Genomic DNA, 17,424 nt, shown 5'->3' on the forward strand with positions numbered 1-17,424 from the left:
GACTTAGATTACAAAAATGGTCCCACTTTGTAAAACTCGTTTTCGCTAAGAGATTTGAGACCGAATTCATGTTCTACTATAACTAGGCTATCATGAACAAGTGGCGAACTCATTATGACTTTATCAAATAGTGATCGTAGAATAGATTGTTTGTAAACGTTGCAAAAATGCTAAAATCTTGTAAATTTTTAATATTTGCATATAAATTATCATACGCACTTGATACCAACGAAAATAGCTTTGACATGAAGTGTATTAGGGTGCCGGTACCAATGGTTGTAATGTACCAGTAGATTGGACTATGGAATAAAACGTACATTTTTCGATAAAAACTACATGTGTTATTTTTGGTGGATAGATCGCCTCTAGTTTAGTCGATTTGCCAAATTTCAGCTTTTTATTCTATCAAAAAGTCATATAAATAATTAAGTTAACGCAAAAAATTTGCTCCCTTGCACCAATAGTTGCCGTTGTGTTCCAGTAGTGGATCAACGGATGGAAGCAGTTTTTGAAATGGATGTATAAAAATGAGGAAAAGTCCCAGAGATGATCTTTATGCTTCATTCGAAAGATATTAGTTGCTGTTTCGAGGGAAAAATGTAAAACCCATGTAAAAATTTACCATTTTGTTTAAAATTCCTTGTATCATTCCCGAACGTCTACTACTGGAGCATTAGCGCAACTACTGGAACACGTGTACCAATAGTGGCTCAAGCGATTTTATGTTAAAAAAAAATAGTTTTATCACTCTTTTTATATTTTTCCCATATAGTAGAGGTTGAAATCTATCTGTTAACGCCAAAAGATCTCTGTTAAGGCTTTTCGTTATTTTGTTATGATTTTTTGAAGCTTAGGTTGTCCACTAATGGCACCGGCACCCTAGTATGACACTCTTTACTCTTGCATTCGTTTTTCTTAACGGGTTGACAGAAACTTCGTTATTTTGTTTAATATGTTGTGGGTCTCGCACTATCAAAGTTACCCGCATCATCAAAGTTACCCCGTTCTGAAATACATTAATTGATGTGATGAGTTTTTGATTGGCTTAAGAAAGGCGGATTTAAAGCGGATAGATGCAACCATATGTATAAGCACCGTGTATAAGCAAAGCGTCTCTAAGTACTGACAAGAATAAACTTGATACAGCCTGTCTTGGAAATTGCTCAAAGTAACCAGTAATCACGTAGCCGTAAGTATCATCAGAAATTCGGATTAGTGACAAAATTAATTCATACGAAAAACAAAATAACTGAGAGAACAGCAGCAAAATATTTCGTTAAATTTATAAAACTTTATAGCAGCGACCATTTGTAGGAAAATTTACCTACTTTTCGTCCAAACTTCGCAAGTTATCGCACAAGTGTTCTGCCCGTTTACCATCATCATCTATCAGAAGAAAAAGCCGAAGTGAGCCAGCCGGCGAAACAATTACCAAGCAAATTAATTTAAATGATGCATAATTTCTCAATTATTGACTTCTACTGGCTCCTGGGTGTTACAAGACAGTTGAAAAAGTGAGCTGCATGATTTTCGTTACAAAAAAAGTAACTTCTTGTCAGTCTTCCACACACTAGAGAAATGTATTCGTAAGGTGTTCGGTTGCTTCATGTAAATGGCCGCAGATAATGCGGTTGGCGTTGAAGTCAAATTAACATGCAAATTGAGCCGTTTTTTGCATAATTATGCATAGTATGTAGTTTAATTCTTCGTAGTTTTGAACAATGTGCAGTTTCTTCTACATTTAAGGTGGGTTTCGGTCTCTCCTATGCCAATCAGGTGCTAGAAAATTTTACTCAACTCGTGAACTTATAACTAAGCCCAATCACGCAAATGTTAACCTCAACAACCTGTCAAAATCACACAATTCAACTTCTTGCAAGAGTAAATAAAACGTTTGCAGTATAAGTATAAATTATCACCTTCTTTCACGTAATATAAAACTCGCGAGGCTTCGACCAAAGCGTACACCACCAGACCCCCATCAGGAATCAGGAACGCAACGGCAGCAACAGCAGCGCAGAAAGGAAAAGCAATTTCATCGTTTCCCTGAACCAATCGAGTTCGGTCTTTGTACTGACCGCCATGCCATCAAGAGACTATCATCATCGACCCAAACCTCGGTCCCAAGCCTTGGCTTGGCGAGCTGACTTTTAAATTATCTTATTTATTGAGCCAAAGCTCACCGGAACGAAATTACCTTCCAAGCTGCGATGTGTGTGTATTAGGGTGTATTCTTAACCAAAAATGCATGTGCTCTTCTTAATTCAAATCATATTAAAAAGAGAAGTCTTTAAGTTTAAGCCGAAAATATCAAGATTTAGAGGTGGCGCACGGGATTTGAAGGTGAATTTTCAATTTATAAAATAAGACCAACGAAGAAGTTTACATAACATGATTGTTGTTCAACAAATATAAATTCTATCAGCACCATTTTGATATTTCTTTTTCAAAAAGTTTGTAGAACATCAAATATGTCTAAAACTAGAAGTTATTTTCTACTATTTTTCTTCATTTTACTAAAATGAGAAACTTGTTCGATCTTATTCCACGAATAATCATTAAATTTAAAATCTTTTCAGCTAAATAATCGTTTTAACTTACTTTAACAAAATGATGGTTTTGAGAACATTCGAAAAATAATCCGCACCCTAGTGTTGTGTATGGTTGGAATCTCGGCCGAGGAATAAGAGTGGAAAGATGTTTTTAATTGCCTCCTGGAGGATTGTCGGGTACGGTGGAAGCTGCCTCGTACTGGGAGTGATTCAGTAGTAAGCATGGGACGCCATCTTGATGGGTGCCATTGTGATTGATTTTTCAATTAACGTACTCGCTTTGTTGTTCGGTACCACTGTGTGCGCAATTGATTGCCTTAACCCTTCTTGGACAACAAGTTTTTTTCTCCGAATCGAATGAACATTCAGCAAGACTCGGTGAAAATCATTGAAATGGCCAACTGATTTTAATCTAGAATGCAATTTTGTGTTCATAGTGGTACTCACGGTAAGCTACAGTGCGAAGATTAATAAAAACTTCCCTGATATTATTGTAAGAGAAATTTTTGGCACTTTTTTATGGAAATACCATGGAAAGATCAGTTAACAATTCCATAGACTAATTGTCAACCGATTTCCATCATAATATCGAGATATACTGAATTGATTTGTGAAACTCTGCCTGGAATTGTTGTTTTTGTGAATAAATTTTGTTTTAACAAACTAAAATTGTGAGAATCCTCATATCAGTTACTTCTGCCAGTCGAATATATATCTCTGCAAAAAATCATAGTGAATCCCTTAGGATCCTAAAGGCAAAAGTTTCTGAGAAAGCTTTAAAAGAATGAACGAACTTGAAACTAGTTAAATGAACAGAGGAATACTCAAGCCATCGGAAATTTATGAACCTCCGAACGATCTTCAGCATGGAGATAGAGATTGGAAAATAAATGTGTGAATATTTTTGGAGAAATTATTGAATGGAAATCTAGTAAATTCTCTTGTGAAAAATCAGTTATCTTCAATAGTGGTTGGCCGTTTGTAAGTGCGTACCGAGACAACCCTGGTGACACCATCGCTCCCTGGATGAGTTTCTACGACTCAGCCTAGAGGCCAGGTCAAAACCACCATTTGTCCATATCAAATAAGGATGGGGGTTTTGAATCATTTTCCTCCGCGGGTCGGCTCCGTCACTTATTTGTTGGACCAACGTCTCCAAAATGCTTGCATGTGACCTTGGACGAATTGGTAACTAGATAGGGTGTTCAACTAGTCATAGAAAGGTTCGGCTACTGCTGTTAGTTCGCGTCCCACGAGAAAATGTGCAGGACTCAATGCTTCATACTCCTTGGGGTCCTCGGATTGTTGACAGAGCGGTCTGAATTCAAAATTGCCTCTATTAGTACCAAGAGGGTATTCATCTCTTCGTGTGTCAAGTATGCTTCCTTGAGGATACGATGCAGGTGAAAGTTCGCGCTTTAGACACCTGCCTTCCATACGCCGCCCTGATGTGGGGCTTTGGAAGGGTTGAAACTCCATGATATTCCCTTGATCTGACAGAAATTATCGATTCATTGTATAATTGATTTTGATTTCATTAGAGTATGAAGTTCCTTCAAAAGTACCGATTCGGCATAATCTACACCAGCTCTCGTGAAAGGATGAGACGCCATCACATGAAAACTCGGTAGACCGCCCATGAACAGATCCACATTTTTTGGGTTCACACGGAAGCAACGCACACAATTACGGACGATGCGATTGATCGTCGTCCTAGTTGAAACCTTGCCACCAAAGTTCTTGTATCACTATCGTTTTTATTCATTTTACGGACAGCTTTTAATTCCGGACACTCTACTTTGTATGGGAAACATTTCACACGAAATGTTTCAATTTTTGCCGCTCCAAAGTACGCATTTTCAAGGCTCGCTTTATAAGTATTTCGATAGATATCTACACAGTTCGAACGAAACGTGTAAATTTCTGAGACATATAATGCACATAATTGGAGCGTGGAGTATCATGGATATTTACATGATATGTCATGTAAACTTCAATTATATGTCATGTAATCCAGCAGAATCCTGAGTGGTTACATGACATATAACACATTTTTACATGATATCAGACTTAAATTTACATGACGTCATGTTTACATTGCATGAATGAAGTTTACATGACGTGTAATCTTCATTATTTTTAACAGTGTATGCAAATTTATAATGCCCAACTGCATTAGACGTCTTTTTAGTGGTATGACGATTTCAATTGATGGTTTAACTTTTCCATCAATGATGTTCATGAGCTGTCCGGAATTCGAATCAAAGTGTCCGCAATATGAGGCAAAAGTGGGAAAGCGTCCGGAATAAGAATCATGAAAAGGCCACACATTTTGAATTATTTAAAATTATTCAAGTTGCGGAAGCGTATTCTTTACGCACCATTCGAAAGTTAGGGGTTTCTGTCGCTTGATAATGCTGACGAATCATACAGAATAATTTATTTTGTGTGCTGTATGTTGAGTTGTATTGCTGATTGTATTTGCAAATAGTAGAGATGCAAATCTCTACTAAACGTCCTGCAAATGCGGTAACACAAAACAATCAAAGGACACCTACCAACGATTGTATAAATCACCGCCACCCTAGCAAGAAAAATCTTTCTTTGACATCGCATTTCTTGTGGAAAACCTTACCGCGTTTGGTGTTCCCGCATTTGATATTTGCATTTCAAACGCACACAGCAATACTTCACTGAGGCCTTGAGTGTCCGTAATATGAATCAAAACGGTATTTTCGCAATCACCATTGTAGATCCAAGTAAACCAAGCGGGTCGAACAGTCGTGCAACCTCCGATCATATTTTCCGCTTCGTCAAAACCACGGTAGACACGATTTTCAATAAAAACATGTGCCGTCATTCTTATCGTCAAGCATGGGGCTAGAAGGATAGTACAAGAGAGCAGGCTTTGCTTTCTCTTCTACTCGTTCGAGATTGCGATAGGAATGACGTCACTACCAAATGTCATTTTTCGGAATATAATACCTTGTTTCTTTTTATCGTGGTCAAAACATTCCTTGGTTTCTCGGTTGGCTTCATTCGAAAAACGAACCCGTCTTCAATTCCATAACAATCCCAGTGTTTTGATGACTCCACAAAGTCCTCTGATACCGACAACCATCACCACGAACCTTCACTTCTCGGTACATTGTTGGCACATCAGCCGTGAAAGCGTACTTTAAGAACCGTAATCGGAGCATTTTGTCAAACAACTGCGGTTGTACTGTCGGTCCACTCATCATAACTTTTTGAATTTAAGACAGCCATGGCTGTCTTGGTAGTGTCATTCTCAAAACACACCCAAGCCGTTCCCATAGGGGACGTTAGCCACAAGGAAGGACGTTTCAAGTAATACTGTTTCATATGGTGTAGCGAGCCAATTGGAGCTCAGAAAAAAATAATAATTTGACCAATCAGAGTTCAATTCCCTCAAAAAAAAAACCAACAGCCAATCAAATTTGTTTGGATGAGAGAGATAGCAAATTAGGAGCCCCCGCGCAACTATATAAGTTGGGGCAAACACGCGCTCATCATCAGTTTTAATTTATCAGTTGGACCGAAAAGTAAAAAGCAGAGTGAGCTCTCCTCTCCTATCCCAACCACAGCCTGCAAACCTAGGAGCAAAGCCCCATCGAGGAAGCCAGATAATCGTACCCACGACTGCGTGAAGCACGAGGTAGCCACGATCCAGTCCGTGCTAGCACCTAACAAGCTGTTTAGCTTCTGTCCCGACCTTTGTTCAAAGGTGCGCGGGTTTCCGAAACATCAAAACAAAAGGGCTTTGGCTGCTCCAGAGGTTTTGCACGTTAAACTCCTTTGCAACAGTGTCCAACAAGTTTCAATTGTACCTAAATTAGAAAAGTGTGTGATTTGCGGTAAAACCGATTGCTCCTCCTCTCAACAGCGCCATCAACGGTGGTCGGTTTTTTTGGAGGCGCACCCTAGCCTTGAGGTTCTCAGCCGTGATCCACCAGCATGATCCAGACCTCTTCGAGGGATCTCTGTGGCTGAAGCCGAAGAAAATGTGTGCACACAAATCAGAAAACTGATGAACATTTGTTTTGCGCGTGAGTTAGTATGTAAGCAGAAAACTAGGGTAAGTCAAAAATAACAAATCTCTAGTACGGCCGTTATGAAGAAGTGTAGAAGTAAAATTTTCAAATTGATTTGATTGGTTTTATTAGTAAATTGTGTTGAAATGATTAGTAGTGTTTTTTTTTAATATTGAATTTTGATTGATTTTCCTATTGAAATTCTGTGCGTTCCCACGACTTGCCGCAGAGCTGAAACCGGGCAACCTTTTGAAAAAGTGGAGTTTTGCATCAGGTCACGGCCTGATTGGCGCTTAAGCAAAACTTTAAGCAACGGAGTCAATCAGCATTCGCGTCGAAATTAGTTTATTTAAAATTTGAGTTTTTGTGTGATCCACCAAGCGAAAACGTTACAAAGTGGCGCCCAACGTGGGGCCCGATGCTTGGAGGTTTTGTTAGATCTTTTGAATTGAAATATTTTTCTAAGTGTTTAGGAATTTAGTCATTTTATTTAATTGTGTGCAATGGAGTCTAATAATAGATCAATAGATGGTATGATTAACGACATGAGTTTTTCCGATTTTGAATGTGGTGCTCGGCAGAATCGGCAAACTTACGTGCCTATGTCGAAATGGGGTATTAGGTACGATAATGAGAACGGTGGTTTAAGCGTTTCAGATTTCATGGAAACGGTATCACGCAAAGCAGCATTATTTCGCTTTTCGGACTATGAGATGTATGAAAATTTCGGAGAATTGTTAGGCGGAAATCCACTGATCTGGTATCGTGCGTTCAAGGATCGGTTCGTGACGTGGTACGCTTTAAAACATGATTTCGTGAAACAGTTCACCAAACCCGATAACGATCATTTAATCGAGAGACAATTGCAGTCCCGGCTACAACTGCCTGGGGAGAGTTTTGGAATTTACTACGCTTGTATGGAATTGCTGTTCAAAAAGTTGAGCACAAGAAAATCTGAAGCCAGTAAACTAGAATATTTAATTAGAAATCTCGATGATTTCTATCTGAATCGCATCCAAGAGGGTCAAATTAGAACAACTGACGATTTAGTAAAATTTTGTGAGGGACTCGAGCGAAGCCGCGAAATTCTGAGACGTAGAAGACTAAGCCAATATCCGTTGGCAGAACCGTCATTGCATGGGCGCGTTCAAACCCCCAGAATAAAAGTAAACGAAGTTAGGTGTGATAATATGAACGATCGTTTGGAAGTATTTCCAAAAGGTGCAGAGCATTCTGAACCGAGTAGCAGTTCCTTTGCACAAAATTTTCCCTCCGTGTCGAACTTACAACCAGTTTATCACCCCAATTGCAAATCACACGATTCATACCCATTGCGTAATAGCTGTGCAAATAGGTCGTATTGTGCGGCTGTCCATTGTCCTGGTACAATAGAGCATCCTAACAATGCCCATGCTATTTCACAGCAGCGGGATTTTGCCTATTGTTCACAGCATTCAGAGCCGATGAACAATCGAGCTTTTCAAGTTCAAGGTCATTATCAAAAGGAATCTATAGATCAGTCAGGCAATTGTTTGCAATCTTTTCATCCACCAAGAGGCTTCGGTTCAGATGAACCACATACACAAAGTGAGTCGAATCCGATTTGTTTAGGTAACACTGATAGATCGCATCACTCACAACTGATAAATGAGTGCGCGGTGATCAGAGAATTTTCAGGCAATTGTTTTAACTGTAAAATGACTGGCCATCATTGGCGAAATTGCCAGCAGCCGAAGAGGTTCTTTTGTCATCGATGCGGCTTAGAAGGGAAATCCATGCACTCGTGCCCGAACTGTTCGGGAAACCGCGAACCCGGATCAAGATCGTAGAGGGAAAACTTGATTCCGGACCATTCCTCAGTCTCTCTAATATAGCAACATGTGAAATTGTATATCAACCAAATGATAATCGTCCTTTCGCGAAAGTGGATATTTTTGGAAAACCATTGATAGGTTTATTGGATTCCGGTGCTTCAATTTCGATCCTCGGAAAAGGTTGTTACGCGATTGCAGAGCAGCTAGAACTTAGTCTTTTTAAAATTAATTCCTCGATTGCTACAGCAGACGGATCGGTTCATGAAATCATGCACTGTGCTTATGTTCCTTACACGTTTAAAGTTAAAACTCAGGTGGTGCTAACGGTTTTATCTGAAGCCGTTTCAAATCCGCTGATTCTCGGAATAGATTTTTGGTCATCTTTTGGAATCAGCCCTACCACTGTTAACGAAATCGAAATGTTTGAACCTTTAACTGTGCCCACAGAAGAACCAAAAAATTATTCTTGCACCCCAGAGCAACAGAAAATCCTCAATGAAGTAGTTAGCGAGTTTCAGCCCTATGTGGAAGGTAGTCTTACACGAACAAAAGTAATCGAACATTGTATCGACACGGGAAAAAATGAACCGATTAAACAGAAGTTTCATCCGGTCTCTCCGTACGTATTGAAAGAGATAGATAGAGAGTTGAACAGAATGCTGGATCTCAAAGTTATTCAACCATCTTCGAGTCCGTGGTCAAATCCGATAGTGACTGTTAAAAAGCCCGACGGTAGCGTTCGGTTGTGTTTAGATTCCCGGAAACTGAACGCGGTCACAAAAAAGGACGCGTATCCGCTGCCACACATTGCAGGGATTCTTAGTCGGTTTGAAGGCACTCGGTACATATCGAAAATTGATTTAAAAGACGCGTTTTGGCAAATACCCCTCGAACGTAATTCGTGCGAGAAAACAGCATTCACGGTGCCAGGGCGAGGTCTGTTTGAATTCGTAGTTATGCCATTTGGCCTTCATAATGCTCCGCAAACGCAATGCCGATTAATGGACAAAGTCCTCGGGGTAGATCTTCAACCGTATGCGTTCGTGTACCTTGATGACGTGATAATCGTCACGAAAACATTTTCGCATCACATTAGCATTCTTCGCGAAATTGCCAAACGTTTAAAAACCGCAAATTTGTCTATCAATTTAAAGAAATCTCAGTTTTGCGCGCCATCCGTCAAATATCTCGGTTACGTGATCGATAGTGATGGGATTAGAACGGATCCGGACAAAATAAAAGCTATCGTTGACTACCCGCCTCCCTCCTCCGTGAAAGAAGTTCGTCGTCTTGTCGGTCTTGTAAATTGGTATCGTCGGTTCATTAAAGATTTTTCGTCGATAATCGCGCCAGTCACAGACCTACTCAAACAACCTAAAAAGAAATTTGTGTTGACGAAACAAGCAAACGATGCATTTTTGAAACTCAAGAGCGCACTGTGTTCCTCCCCTCTCCTAACATGCCCTGATTACGATCTTCCATTTTTCGTTCAATGCGACGCGTCGGACGTCGGTATAGGCGCCGTTCTCTGGCAGAAGCACTCAGATGGCGAAAAAGTGATTGCCTATATGAGTCAGAAGCTCACCAATTCAGAGCGTAAATACAGTAGCTCAGAGCGTGAGTGCCTAGCCGTATTGGTTGCCGTGGAGAGATTTAGGGTGTATATAGACGGCGTACATTTCACTGTTATCACTGATCATGAGTCGGCCGAGATCGGCCGACTTGGTAGGTGGGCGCTCAAGCTTCAGGGATACGATCATTCAATTATTCACAGGAAAGGAGTGCATAATGTAGTGCCAGATGCACTTTCGCGTGCGATTAACAGTGTCATGGCAGTTACGATCGACGATAAGGACAGGGCTTGGTATAACGAACTATTCAAGTTAGTCCAGGAAGACCCCTCGGAAGCGAGAGATTATCAGATACGTGACGGTAAATTGTATCGGTATCAGAAAGCAAATCGAGGATTGATATACAATTGGAAGTTGGTAGTAGATCCAGATGATAGAGCGGAGGTTTTGCGGCAGAATCACGACGATGTTGCTCATTTAGGTGTTACAAAAACGATAAATCGAATTTGCGAAAACTATTTCTGGAGAGATATGCGGAAAGCAATCACTGAATATGTTCGTTCGTGTGACGTGTGCAAGGCAAGTAAACCAGTCAATGTGAATGCGCGCGCGCCTATGGGAAATCGAAAAATTGCTGAGTATCCATTTCAAGTAATTTCAATGGATTTTATAGGAGTTTTGCCGAGATCTAAAACAGGGAACACAGTTCTTTTCGTGGTGTCGGACTGGTATTCAAAATTCGTATTTTTGCATCCCATGAGCAAAGCTGATACGATTCGGATGTGTGGGTTTTTAGAAAAAGAAGTATTTTTAAAATTTGGAGTTCCACAAACGGTTATATCTGATAACGGTAGTCAGTTTATAAGCCACGCTTTTAAAAAATTCCTAGAAAATTACGGGATAAACCACTTTAAAAATGCAGTCTATCATCCTCAGAATAACCCTACCGAACGTGTAAATAAGGTGATCGTGTCCTCGATCAGAGCTTATTTAGGAGAAAATGCCTCTCACAAGGAGTGGGACAAAGAAATTGCAAAAATTGAGCATGCGATCAATACAAGCGTACATGAGTCTACAAAATTGTCTCCTTATTTTATAGATTTTGGACGAAACCACATTCGTTTCGGTAAAAATTACGACCGGTATCCGAATGCTAGCGAAGATAATAATGTTGACGAGTTACAAGAACGGTTAAAAACGTTAGATAAGATCAAAGAAATCGTAACTAGAGAACTCGCCGCCGCGCATGAACGTCAAACCCACTATTACAATACTCGAAGCAAAAACCTAACAACTTTCAAAGCTGGTGATACTGTGTGGAAGAAAAATTTTGCTTTGTCGAAAGCGTCGGATTTTTTTTGCGTCGAAATTAGCTCCGTTATATATTCAATGTCGTGTTGTTCGTCGAACAGGTAATAATACCTATGATTTAGAAGATACGGACGGTAAATTTTTAGGAAATTACTCTATCCAAGATATCAGACCGTTGTGATTAATATATGAATTAATTTATAGCTTATCAAGTCTTTGCAAATTCTGCGGAGCACACATTTCTCTTTTATTTCTCAGTCTTCGTTTGAAGGTACGGAGCATTACTATTTCTTTAAAAGTCTTCGGCATAAAGTCACGGAGCAGCATATATAAATTTGTTACGGTAAACAGAGTAGTATGATTACGAAAAAGTCTCTTATAAATGAATTGGAGCATTTAAATTACATTAAAGTCTTTTCCGAAGGGAATGAGCACCACAAAATAGAATGATTTAAGTTTCTAGATTTAAAAGGGTATTTTGAGATAAAGAAGATTTCAGGACCCGGAAGCAGAAGGCAACTAGCCATTTCTTTCAAATCTCTTAGTGGAGCATTTAGCCGGTAGCGAATAAATTAAGAAGCATATATATTTGAAAAAATAAAATTTTGCCGTTGTTTGAAGTTACCTTTTTATGAGCAAAATTTCATTTTTTTTCGCGGAGAACAGGGGTAGTGTAGCGAGCCAATTGGAGCTCAGAAAAAAAATAATAATTTGACCAATCAGAGTTCAATTCCCTCAAAAAAAAAAAAACCAACAGCCAATCAAATTTGTTTGGATGAGAGAGATAGCAAATTAGGAGCCCCCGCGCAACTATATAAGTTGGGGCAAACACGCGCTCATCATCAGTTTTAATTTATCAGTTGGACCGAAAAGTAAAAAGCAGAGTGAGCTCTCCTCTCCTATCCCAACCACAGCCTGCAAACCTAGGAGCAAAGCCCCATCGAGGAAGCCAGATAATCGTACCCACGACTGCGTGAAGCACGAGGTAGCCACGATCCAGTCCGTGCTAGCACCTAACAAGCTGTTTAGCTTCTGTCCCGACCTTTGTTCAAAGGTGCGCGGGTTTCCGAAACATCAAAACAAAAGGGCTTTGACTGCTCCAGAGGTTTTGCACGTTAAACTCCTTTGCAACAGTGTCCAACAAGTTTCAATTGTACCTAAATTAGAAAAGTGTGTGATTTGCGGTAAAACCGATTGCTCCTCCTCTCAACAGCGCCATCAACGGTGGTCGGTTTTTTTGGAGGCGCACCCTAGCCTTGAGGTTCTCAGCCGTGATCCACCAGCATGATCCAGACCTCTTCGAGGGATCTCTGTGGCTGAAGCCGAAGAAAATGTGTGCACACAAATCAGAAAACTGATGAACATTTGTTTTGCGCGTGAGTTAGTATGTAAGCAGAAAACTAGGGTAAGTCAAAAATAACAAATCTCTAGTACGGCCGTTATGAAGAAGTGTAGAAGTAAAATTTTCAAATTGATTTGATTGGTTTTATTAGTAAATTGTGTTGAAATGATTAGTAGTGTTTTTTTTAATATTGAATTTTGATTGATTTTCCTATTGAAATTCTGTGCGTTCCCACGACTTGCCGCAGAGCTGAAACCGGGCAACCTTTTGAAAAAGTGGAGTTTTGCATCAGGTCACGGCCTGATTGGCGCTTAAGCAAAACTTTAAGCAACGGAGTCAATCAGCATTCGCGTCGAAATTAGTTTATTTAAAATTTGAGTTTTTGTGTGATCCACCAAGCGAAAACGTTACAATGGTATGCCCTCTTCAACATCTAATCCAATTTCTCTCGCCTTTCCCTTACGGTACCTATCCATCTAGTATTCATTGCTTTCTTCTCCATGCTCCCTCTTACTTCGAGCACAATAGACCGATATGCCGATAAACAAATTCAAAAATATAATTATCACGGTCAATACCTTTGTATGTACACTCATCATAACGTCATTCAAAGGCAAATTCGTTGAGCTCTTAGCTGGTACAGTGGGGGACCGAAATCAGTACAGGCTCAAAATCCGTACACTTCATACAAATAGTAGGCGTTTTGTATGAAGTTGACGGATTTAGGTTCATTTTTTAGGTGTACGGTCTTCGATCCCACACGGTACAGGTATCACCCTTAATTTGGATGTGAAACTTTCTAGTTCCAAAATGCAGTGATGTGGGAGGTAATAAGCGTAGCTATTAGCATCCGACGTACCTTTAATAATTCGAGCATATCCAAGAGCAACAAATTCTTCATTGAAGGTTTTATCATTCTCTTGAAGGAGATCTAGGTTAAACCAAAGAGCAAACTGAAAAAAGATTTTGTTGTTTTTAGCGAATATTAAACAAAAACGTTGAGCTGAAACCTTTTTGTCGAGTCTTCGCTGCAAACAACGAAGTTTTCTTTCAGCTTGCTCTGGTTTTACCTTGATCCACCACATTGGGGCTGTCTCTGCGGTACGTCTCTATTAAACAATCATCATTCTCAACTTGATCCATAACCTCCTGAGTATTCACTGGTCAAAAACGCTTGAGCATTCACCAATTCCTTATATGGTGGTTCGTCTTTCGCTGCATGGCACATCTGCACGGTGGTTGATTCTGCTTCAATGATTTGCCCTGACACGAGCCACCCAAAAGCGCTCTCTTGCAAAATAGGAAGTTCGTCGACCATCTTAAGCTTGTAACAGAAGCTCAAGGAGGCACGATCCGTCATTGATTTCAGAATTTTAAAAAGCAGATTTTCCGTTCAAAATCGAGAAAGTTTACAGGAAAATGTGTTCACTGTATTCTATTATCCAACCGAAACACAGTGAACACATTTTTGTCGAATAATTTTCAGTTTTTAACAGAAAAACAGCTTTTGAAGTTTCGATGATGACGATGATTACGATGACGGAGCGTTAAGGTGACATGGGAGACCGTGTTATTTTCCCTATCTTTTGTCTCACTTCAACAATTATCATCAAAAATTTACAGAAGCAAATCTCGAGTTTTAGAGAACCGATGAAGCTGAAAATTAAATGGGTTATACATCGCATCAGGCTTTGCAGAATTCGCTCTCATTTGAGTATGAAGCACGATCAAAGCAAGCAAAGAAAAACATCCCATCTGTTGCGGTTCACGATCGTCATTGTATCGCAAGGTGTAACAAGTCTGATAAATGGAAGCAGCGAGCGAGAGCCCCAAAGAGAGAGCTATGATAAAACCCATTTTACTCGCTTGTTTACCGTTGGGGATAGGTGTTTTTCTTTACTGGCACGATAAACAATCCACGAACTTCCAATAGCAATAGTGTCCCCCAGGCTTGGAGCATGTTTAGAGGGGTTTTATCATACACTACTATCCCCCCAATCTGATCAAAGTTGTAGCAGTATATGATAAACAGTCTCTCATAATGTGCAGCATGTTATGATAGTTACAGAGAGCGATACGTGAGCGATTCTCTCAATTTTCTCAGGATTCAATCCCTGCATCGCATGAATATATGAAAACAGCGCAATCATTGAAGTGAAGACAAAATTATAAAACGAGGATCGAAATTGTAACACCCGAATCGCGCGTCTTCGACCGTATCATATAGACCATCTAGACACCTGCATAATGAGGTAAAAATAGTTGTAGAGACTCTTCGTTAGTAAGCAGTTGTTCTACAACTTGGATACCGATGACGAGCGTAGCACCGAGCACCACATGGTCGGCGTTAAGTCAGAGTGGATCAAGTGACATTTTTCATATTTTGAGATAAATGGGTTCAAAGTCTAACGCTGTGTAATTTTTAAGTCGTTAAAATTTTGGTTCAATATTTCTACACATCTTTGTGTTACCTTCAAACAATATAATGCGAAGTGATAATCATAAAAAATCATAATCCAAACCTCTGAACCAACGATTATTTGATGGACTATGTGTACTTGAACCTCAGCGCGCTGATCATTTTCGCTGTTATGGTAATAAGCACTTGGTCCACTCTGACTGCACACTTTTATCGATTTTTATTGATCATCCAAAATAAATTTATTACATCCCAACTAACAATTTTAGCGCTATAAGCCAAGATTATTTGCTTTGTGCTGTATAACAGTTGAATTGAAGCAGCGAACGCAGCAAAAAAAAAAGCTGTCAAAAATAGAACGATTAGCGTTAATACAGCTGTAACGCAAACGTTTTGCAGCTACAAATCTTAGCTGAATAAATTTCGTCAGTTATCGCTTTTGCTGCTTTCACTAAGCTGTAACTCAACATCGTAAAAGATAGCAACCTAATGATGTGGAATAAAACTCGCCATCATCAATCCGGCTGCTTCTATACAATATGATTTGTTATGCTGCTCAATATATATTTAAGAAGCGCTTTGTCGTTAGTTATACAGCGAGCATACAGCAGTATGCTGTAAAACAACAACTTGTGGCGCATCTACTCAGCTTGTTGGATGTAAACATTGAGTTTGACGTTTCGCACCCTTTTACAGCCTGATGAAGTGGTGTAAGCGTGGCGATGGCATCTTATACGATCATTATAAAATATTGTGTGAACCGTTTTCGATGTAGAACAAAACGGTGTGTTTTCATTGCCTTTCGATATAGACTGTGGTGGCAACAAGGACAGCGTCGAGACTTGTGGATGCAGAGATCGTGAGTTCGATACCAAGCGGTGGCAGGGTAACGTTGGGAACATTAAATTTTCAGATACTTATGATATGAATTCCGGAAGCTGTGAAACAGCTTGAAAATAATATTTAATTGATAATACAGCGAAGCTGTATAAAAATTATTCAACAGTTGCGAAATGGTTGAGAAAGCGCTTTCCGAAGATGTTACACAGCTACTTGTCGTATAACTGTCGAGATAGAGCAATGATCGATATGAATAAGAGCTACCAACACAGCTTAAAAGTAGCTGAGTAGATTCGCCAGATTTGTTGGTAAAAGGATCGCATAGAAGCTTTCGTTCGTATGTACAGCGCCTTTACTCAGCATAAAGCCGTATAAAGAGGGCCTAGAGAATGTTTACATTTGCACTAAATGTTAGTTGGGATATTTCTCGCAGATTACATCATTTATCAAATTTGATCAAAATGTAACGGAGGTAAAGTGATTTCGCATATAATGAGAGAATAATCCAATTTTCCAAAGTTCTGTACTTGGTCCCTTCTGACTTAACGCCGACCACATGTAACGAACGCATTCACTCCCCTAGCGCGCGCTTTCAGATTTTTCGTGAACCTCCGTCTAGCGCAGCACACTACGATTCTGTTGCGTTAAAAGGTGGTTTGGTTGGAGATTCGTTAGTTCATTTATGTTCTCCTGAGCATTATGTAACTCTTAGTACTTCAAGGTGCAAGCCACTCGTTAGATGGTATGCTTTGTCGAGTCTAATTCCCTGTAACAATGTTCAAGGCAGCTCGGAGAAGCAGTTTTCCACTGCACTGTTTTGATTCAGTATGGAAGTTTGACGTTTACTGGCCTTTTGTTTACTAATTTCAAGGAGGAGTGAGAGAGAAGGTATGATTTTTGTGAAGAGCCCCATACCCTATGGGTAATTGCCAACCCGGGAGCATCATGACAGCTGCAGTACAACGTCAATGTACCGAAAAATTTTGGTCCGTGGTACTGTCAAACTCAATGAAATCATGGAGTGTGCTCAAAATAGGGCGTAAACTAGAACTTTGCTTGATGGACATAAAAAAGTTTTACATTTTTTGTTTGGCATTTGTTACATCATTATAAACGAGTGATCACCAAATAGCGATTCTCTAAAAGGATTTGTACGGTCATCGGGATGATTTTGTATGGCCCACGAGCGAGTTTTGAATAGTGGTGTGATGTGGTCCGCATGCTGTAAGTTGCTTATAGCTTTGTTTACGAAATTATTTTTTGACCACTTGGCAATTCAAAGCAAGACAAATTTGTAAGGGATCGTTCAAATATTACGTAACACAACAAGGGGAGGTAAGGGATATTTTGTAGTGTTTCGGTCCATACAATAAATTGAAATTTTCCATATAAAACCTGTAACTTCAGGGATGGGGGGGGGGTTTATATTGGCAGATTTCTTCGTTACGTAATATTTGAATCATCCCTTAGATATTTACGATAATCATTATTTTATGGGAAATTGACTGTTATAAGCTTGAAGT

This window comes from Aedes aegypti, chromosome 2 (genome assembly GCF_002204515.2).
Source record: "Aedes aegypti strain LVP_AGWG chromosome 2, AaegL5.0 Primary Assembly, whole genome shotgun sequence".
In the NCBI taxonomy this organism is placed as follows: domain Eukaryota; kingdom Metazoa; phylum Arthropoda; class Insecta; order Diptera; family Culicidae; genus Aedes; species Aedes aegypti.